An 8731-nucleotide genomic window follows, 5' to 3' on the forward strand; every position below is an offset into this window, starting at 1 on the left:
CAACAATTTACATGAAAAACACAAATTACCAGAAATTCCAGAAGAAATAGATCATCTGAACAGTCATATATAAAGAAGCCATTTAAGTATACACTTTCCAAAAAAAATAAAAAGAAAAAGAAAATTAAGAACCATATACTTTCACTGGTGAATTCTACTCAACGTTTACATAATAAATAATACCAATTATACAAGTCTCTTCCTGAATGGAAAAGAGGTGGGAATAGTTGCCAACTCATTTTATAAGGTCAGATTCACCCTACTACCCAAACCAGACAAAGACAAGAACTATAGAACAATAACCCTCATGTACATAGATACAAAAATTCACAACAATATATAAGCAAATCCAATTCAGCAATATATTAAGAAAGGTAAAAGAAATTACAATTCAGTGGAGTTCAGCACAGGAAAGCAAGGCTAATTTGATATTTGTAAACCAAGTCATGGGTTGTGGACTGAATTGGGTGTCCCCCAATTAATGTATTGAAGTCTTAGTCCTCTATGTAACTGTATTTGGAGATAGGACCTTTAAGAAGTAATTAAGGTTAAATGAGGTCATAATGATGGATCCCTAATTCAATATGACTGGTTTCCTTAAAAGAAAAGGAAGACATATCAGAGATGTGCATGTACAGAGAGAAGGGTATGTGAGGACACAGAGAGAAGTTGCCTATTTGAAAATTAAGGAAAGAGCTCTACCCACCACCAGTCGCTCTCATCAAACCTCTTAGCTAGCCTCATCCACCAGAGGGAAGAGAGCAGAAGCAAGAACTACAATTCTGCAGCCTGTGGGGAAAAAATCACATTCACAGAAAGATAGACAAGATGAAAAGGCAGAGGGCTATGTACCAGATGAAGGAACAAGATAAAACCCCAGAAAAACAACTCAATGAAGTGGAGATAGGCAACCTTCCAGAAAAAGAATTCATAATAATGATAGTGAAGATGATCCAGGACCTCGGAAAAAGAATGGAGGCAAAGATCGAGAAGATGCAAGAAATGTTTAGCAAAGACCTAGAAGAATTAAAGAACAAACAAACAGAGATGAACAATACAGTAACTGAAATGAACACTACACTAGAAGGAATCAATAGCAGAATAACTGAGGCAGAAGAATGGATAAGTGACCTGGAAGACAGAATGGTGGAATTCACTGCTGTGGAACAGAATAAAGAAAACAGAATGAAAAGAAATGAAGACAGCCAAAGAGACCTCTGGGGCAACATTAAACGCAACAACATTTGCATTATAGGGGTCCCAGAAGGAGAAGGGAGAGAGAAAGGACCCAAGAAAATATTTGAAGAGACTGTAGTCGAAAACTTCCCTAACATGGGAAAGGAAATAGTCACCCAAGTCCAGGAAATGCAGGGAGTCCCATACAGGATAAACCAAAGGAGAAACATGCCAAGACAAATAGTAATCAAATTGGCAAAAATTAAAGACAAAGAAAAATTATTGAAAGCAGCAAGGGAAAAATGACAACATACAAGGGAACTCCCATAAGGTTAACAGCTGATTTCTCAGCAGAAACTCTACAAGCCAGAAGGGAGTGGCATGATATACTTAAAGTGATGAAAGGGAAGAACCTACAAGCAAGATTACTCTACCTGGCAAAGATCTCAGTCAGGTTTGATAGAGAAATCAAAAGCTTTACAGACAAGGAAAAGCTAAGAAAATTCAGCAGCACCAAACCAGTTCTACAACAAATGCTAAAGGAACTTCTCTAAGTGGGAAATACAAGAGGAGTAAAGGACATACAAAAACAAACACAAACAACTAAGAAAATAGTCACAGGAACATACATATCGATAATTACCTTAAACGTGAATGGATTAAATGCTCCAACAAAAGACACAAGCTTGCTGAATGGATACAAAAACAAGACCCATGAGGCTTCCGTGGTGGCGCAGTGGTTGAGAATCCACCTGCCGATGCAGGGGACATGGGTTCAGCCTCAGTCCGGGAGGATCCCACATGCCACGGAGCAGCTGGGCCCATGAGCCATGGCCGCTGAGCCTGCATGTCCAGAACCTGTGCTCTGCAATGGGAGAGTCCACAACAGTGAGAGGTCTGTGTACCAAAAAAAAAAAAAAACAAGACCCATATATATGCTGTCTACAAGAGACTCACTTCAGACCTAGGGACATATACAGACTGAAGTGAGGGGATGGAAAAAGATATTTCATGCAAATGGAAATCAGAAGAAAGCTGGAGTAGCTATACTCATATCAGATAAAATAGACTTTAAAATAAAGAATTTTATAAGAGACAAGGAAGGACACTGCATAATGATCAATGGATCAATCCAAGAAGAAGAAATAAGAATTATAAATATATATGCACCCAACATAGGAGAACCTCAATACATAAGGCAACTGCTAACAGCGATAAAAGAGGAAATTGAAAGTAACACAGTAATAGTGGGGGACTTTAACACCTCACTACACCAATGGACAGATCATCCAAACAGAAAATTAATAAGGAAACAGAAGCTTTAAATGACACAATATACCAGATAGATTTAATTGATATTTATAGGACATTCCAACCAAAAACAGCAGATTACACTTTCTTCTCAAGTGCTCACGGAACATTCTCCAGGATAGATCACATCTTGGGTCACAAATCAAGCCTCAGTAAATTTAAGAAAATTGAAATAATAACAAGTATCTTTTCTGACTACAACGCTATGAGATTAGAAATCAATTACAGGGAAAAAACCGTAAAAAACACAAACACATGGATGCTAAACAATACGTTACTAAATAACCAAGAGATCACAGAATAAATCAAAGAGGAAATCAAAAAATACCTAGAGACAAATGACAATGAAAACACGATGATCCAAAACCTATGGGATGCAGCAAAATCAATTTTAAGAGGAAACTTTATACCTATACAAGCCTACCTCAAGAAACAAGAAAAATCTCAGGTAAACAATCCAACCTTACACCTAAAGGAACTAGAGAAAGAAGAACAAACAAAACCCAAAGTTAGCAGAAGGAAATAAATCATAAAGATCAGAGCAGAAATAAATGAAATAGAAACAAAGAAAACAATAGCAAAGATCAATAAAACTAAAATCTGGTTCTTTGAGAAGATAAACAAAATTGATAAACCATTAGCCAGTCTCATCAAGAAAAAGAGGGAGAGGACTCAAAACAATAAAATTAGAAATGAAAAAGGAGAAGTTACAACAGACACTGCAGAAATACAAAGCATCCTAAGAGACTACTAAAAACAACTCTATACCAATAAAATGGACAACCTGGAAGAAATGGACAAATTCTTAGAAAGGTATAACCTTCCAGGACTGAACCAGGAAGAAACAGAAAATATGAACAGAACAATCACAAGTAATGAAATTGAAACTGTGATTAAAATTCTTCCAACAAACAAAAGTCCAGGACAAGATAGCTTCACAGGTGAATTCTATCAAACATTTAGAGAAGAGCTAACACCCATCATTCTCAAACTCTTGCAAAAAAAAAACAGACAAAGATACTATAAAAAGAGAAAATTACAGACCAATATCACTGATGGATGTAGTTGCAAAAATCCTCAACAAAATACTAGCAAACAGAATCCAACAACACATTAAAAGGATCATACACCATGGTCAAGTGAGATTTATCCCAGGGATACAAGGATTCTTCAATATATGCAAATCAATCATTGTGATACACCATATTAACAAATTGAAGAATTAAAAAACGTATGATCATCTCAAAAGGTACAGAAAAAGCTTTTGACAAAATTCAACACCGATTTATGATAAAAACTCTCCAGAAAGTGGGCATAGAGGGAACCTAACTCAACATAGTAAAGGCCATATATTACAAACCAACAGCAAACATTATTCTCAATGGTGAAAAACTGAAAGCATTTCCTCTAAGATCAGGAACAAGACAAGGATGTCCACTCTCACCACTATTATTCAACATAGTTTTGGAAGTCCTAGCCACAACAATCAGAGAAGAAAAAGAAATAAAAGGAATACAAATTTCAAAAGAAGAAATAAAACTGTCACTGTTTGCAGATGACATGGTACTATACATAGAGAATCCTAAAAATGCCACCAGAAAACTACTAGAGCTAATCAGTGAATTTGGTAAAGTTGCAGGATACAAAATTAATGCACAGAAATCTCTTGCATTCCTATACACTAATGATGAAAAATCTGAAAGTGAAATTAAGAAAACACTCCCATTTACCATTGCAACAAAAAGAATAAAACACCTAGGAACAAACCTACCTCGGGAGACAAAAGACCTGCATGCAGAAATTAAAAATTAAAACTATAAGACACTGGTGAAAGAAATTAAAGATGATACAAATAGATGGAGAGATATACCATGTTCTTGGATTGGAAGAATCAATATTGTGAAAATGACTATACTACCCAAAGCAATCTGCAGATTCATTGCAATCCCTATCAAATTACCAATGGCATTTTTTATGGAACTAGAACAAATCATCTTAAAATTTGTATGGAGACACAAAAGATCCAGAATAGCTGAAGTACTCTTGAAGGAAAAAAAAACAGTGCTGGAGGAATAAGGTTCCCTGACTTCAAACTATACTACAAAGCTACAGTAATCAAAACAATATGGTACTGGCACAAAATCAGAAACATAGGTCAATGGAACAAGATAGAAAGCCCAGAGATAAACCCACACACCTATGGTCAACTAATCTATGACAAAGGAGGCAAAGATATACAATGGAGAAAAGACAATCTCTTCAATAAGTGGTGCTGGGAAAACTGGACAGCTACATGTAAAAGAATGAAATTAGAACATTCCCTAACACCATACACAAAAATAAACTCAAAATGGATTAGAGACCTAAATGTAAGACCAGACACTATAAAACTCTTAGAGGAAAACATTGGAAGAACACTCTTTGACATAAATCACAGCAAGATCTTTTTTGATCCACCTCCTAGAGTAATGGTAATAAAAACAAAAATAAACAAATGGGACCTAATGAAACTTAAAAGCTTTTGCACAGCAAAGGAAACCATAAACAAGACCAAAAGGCAACCCTCAGAATGGGAGAAAATATTTGCAAATGAATCAACGGACAAATGATTAATCTCCAAAATATATAAACAGCTCATGCAGCTCAATATTAAAGAAACAAACAACCCAATCCAAAAATAGGCAGAAGACCTAAATAGACATTTCTCCAAAGAAGACATACAGATGGCCAAGAAGTACATGAAAAGCTGCTCAACATCACTAATTATTAGAGAAATGCAAATCAAAACTACAACGAGGTATCACCTCACACCATTTAGTATGGGCATCATCAGAAAATCTACAAACAACAAATGCTGGAGAGGGTGTGGAGAAAAGGAAACCCTCTTGCACTGTTGGTGGGAATGTAAATTGATACAGACACTATGGAGAACAGTATGGATGTTCCTTAAAAAACTAAAAATAGAATTTCCATATGATCCAGCAATGCCACTACTGGGCATATACCCAGAGAAAACCACAATTCAAAAAGACACATGTACCCCAATATTCATTGCTGCACTATTTACAATAGCCAGGTCATGGAAGTTACCTAAATACCCATTGACAGACGAATGGATAAAGAAGATATGGTAAATATATACAATGGAATATTACTCCGCCATAAAAAGGAATGAAATTGAGTCATTTATTGAGACGTGGATGGATCTAAAGGCTGTCATACAGAGTGAAGTAAGTCAGAAAGAGAAAAACAAATATCATATATTAACACATGTATGTGGCACCTAGAAAAATGGTACAGATGAAAGGGTTTGCAGGGCAGAAGTTGATACACAGATGTAGAGAACAAACGTAGGCACACCAAGGGAGGAATACCACGATGGAGTGGGTATGGTGGTGTGCTGAAGTGGAGGATTGGGATTGACATGTATACACTGATGTGTATAAAATTGATGACTAATAAGAACCTGCAGTATAAAAAAAAATTTAAAAAAAGAAAATTAAGGAAAGAGGCATCAGGAGAAACCAACTTTGTCAGTACCTTGATCTTGATCTTGCAGCCTCTGGAACTGTGAGAAAATAAAATTATGTTGTTTAAACCTGTGGTATTTTGTTATGGCAGACTTAGCAAACTAATACACCATGTAATTCACCATATTAGCAGACTAAATTAAAAAATTAAGTGCTTATGATCATCTCATTAGGGACAGAAAAACCATTAGGAAAATCCGTGCTTATTTATGACAAAAAAATTTAATTCTCCAAATTCTAAGAATCAAGGGAACTTCTTTAACTTGGTAAAAGACATCCACAAACCTACAGGTAACAGCATATTTAATGGTAATATACTGAATGCTTTCCCTCCAAATTAAAGGTTTCCTTTCTCTTTACTCATATTCAACATCATAATGGAAGTTCTATCCATGAAATTAGCCAAGAATAAAAAGGTATACAGGTTAAAAATGAAGAATTAATATTGTCTCTACTTACAAAGGACTTGATTGCCTATGTAGAAAAATCTCAAAGACTCTTATAAAAAATCTCCTATAACTATGAGTTTAGCAAGGCCATAAGATATAAAGTCAATATACAAAGAACAATTGTATTTCTAGATGACAGCAATGAACAAATGGAGTTTGATATTTTTAAAACTCCATTTATAATAGCACCAAAGAATGAAGGAGTTAGATATAACTAACACAACATGTGGTAGATCAGTGTGTTGAAAATAACAAAACACTACTGAAAGAAATCAAAGGAAAGCTCAATAAATGGAGATTCATACAATGTTCATGAATCAGAAAACTTAGTGTTATTAAGATTCCAATTCTCCCTCACTTTGATCCATATATTCAACACAATCCCAAACAAAATCCTTGCTAGAAGTTTGTTAGTTATGTACAGGAGGATTCTAAAATTTATATGAAAATGTGAAAGAAGTAGAAAAACTAAAACAATTTTGACAGTGAGGAACATTTTGGAGGATTCACATTATCTGATTTCAATATGTAATATAAAGCTACAGTAATCAAGTAATCAAGATATGGTCTTGGTGAAAGTATAGACACATAGATCAATGGAACAGAATAAAAAAGTCACGAATAGACTCATGAAAACATAGGCAGAACTGCCATTTTCTGGCTCCACGTGTAAAATATTTGGAAGCTGCCACTCCATCTGAAAGACAAGTAAAAAGCTGAACAGACTAAAAAAGTAACAACTGTTCCTGGATCCACAAGAGAGAAGAACACCTGACAAACTGCTGTCCCCAAGAACTGAGAAACAGGCAGGGGAATAGAATGAGTCACGGCTCACTGGATCAGATTCATGAGCTGGAACCACCACAGGAACAAGTGTTGGGATAGGAAAATCTGAACTGGAATTGATGAATTGCTGGAAGCTCAGTGTGAATAATGTTGAGAGTTAAAAACTCCAGCAGGACAATATTGTGGAATTTACATCTAGGAGCTTGGGCTTCTGGCAGGAGAAAGGGAAAAGGAACCATTTTGATCAGAGAGCACTCTGTTCTTTGTAACAAGGCCAACCCTCAGGGGTAACTAGTTAAGCAGAACCTAACCTTCTGGGGTATTATCAGAGCATAACTGACTTGGAGGAAGAGAAACACCCAACTCCAGCCCATTCTAGCCACTCTGTCCCACTTAAGGGGAGAGAAAAATACTGAGAAACATTTGTAATATTTACAGTCCAGAAGCATAGGCTTACTAAAAATGCCTTTTTAGATACAACACAAAAGGTAGGATCCATGAAAGAAATAATTGATAATCTGGACTTCATTAAAATTAAAACTTCTGGTCTGCAAAAGACAATATCGAGATAAATAGAAAACAAGGCACAGACTGGGAGAAAATATTTGCAGAAGACTCATGGGATAAAAGACTGTTATTCAAAAATATACAAAGAACTCTTAAAGCTCAACAATAAGAAGACAAACAACTCTACTGAAAATGGTTCAATAACCTTAATATACACCTCAAGAAAAAAGTAATGCATATGGCAAATAAGGATATGAAAAGGTATTCTGCATTGTAAGTCATCAGGGCAATGCAAATTAAAGGAACAATGAGATACTACTACACAGCTATTAGAATGTCCAGATCAAGAACACTAACAATGGCAAATGCTTACGAGAATGTAGAGCAACAAGAATTCTCATACATGGCTGGTGGGAATGTATGCATAATGGTGCAGCCACTTTGGAATACAGTTTGGTGTTTTCTTACAAAACCAGACATAATTTTACCATAGTATCCAGTGTTTGTGCTTCTTGGTATTGACCCTAAGGAATTGAAAACTTATGTCCACACAAAACCCTGCACGTGAATGTTTACAGCAGCTTTATTCATAATTTCCAAACTTGGACACATCCAAGATATTCTTCATTCACTTCTGATGAATGCATAGTCTTACAGCCATACAATGAAATATTATTCAGTGCTAGAAAGAAATGATCTATCAAACCATGAAAAGACATAGAAGATACTTAAATACGTATGACTAAGAGAAAGAAGCCAATCTGAAAAAGCTACATACTCTGTGATTCCAACTCTATGATATTCTGGAAAAGGCAAAACTACAGAAACAATAAAAAGACCAGTGGTTACCAGGGTTGGGACAGGAAGAAATGAATAGACAGAGAACAGAGTATTTTTAGGGCAATAAAAATACTCTATGATATTTTATATATATATATATATATATATATATATATATATATATATATATAT

Source organism: Aethalodelphis obliquidens, unplaced genomic scaffold (assembly GCF_003676395.1).
Source record: "Aethalodelphis obliquidens isolate GAN/ISIS:26980383/991018 unplaced genomic scaffold, ASM367639v1 scaffold13, whole genome shotgun sequence".
Taxonomy (NCBI): Eukaryota; Metazoa; Chordata; class Mammalia; order Artiodactyla; family Delphinidae; genus Aethalodelphis; species Aethalodelphis obliquidens.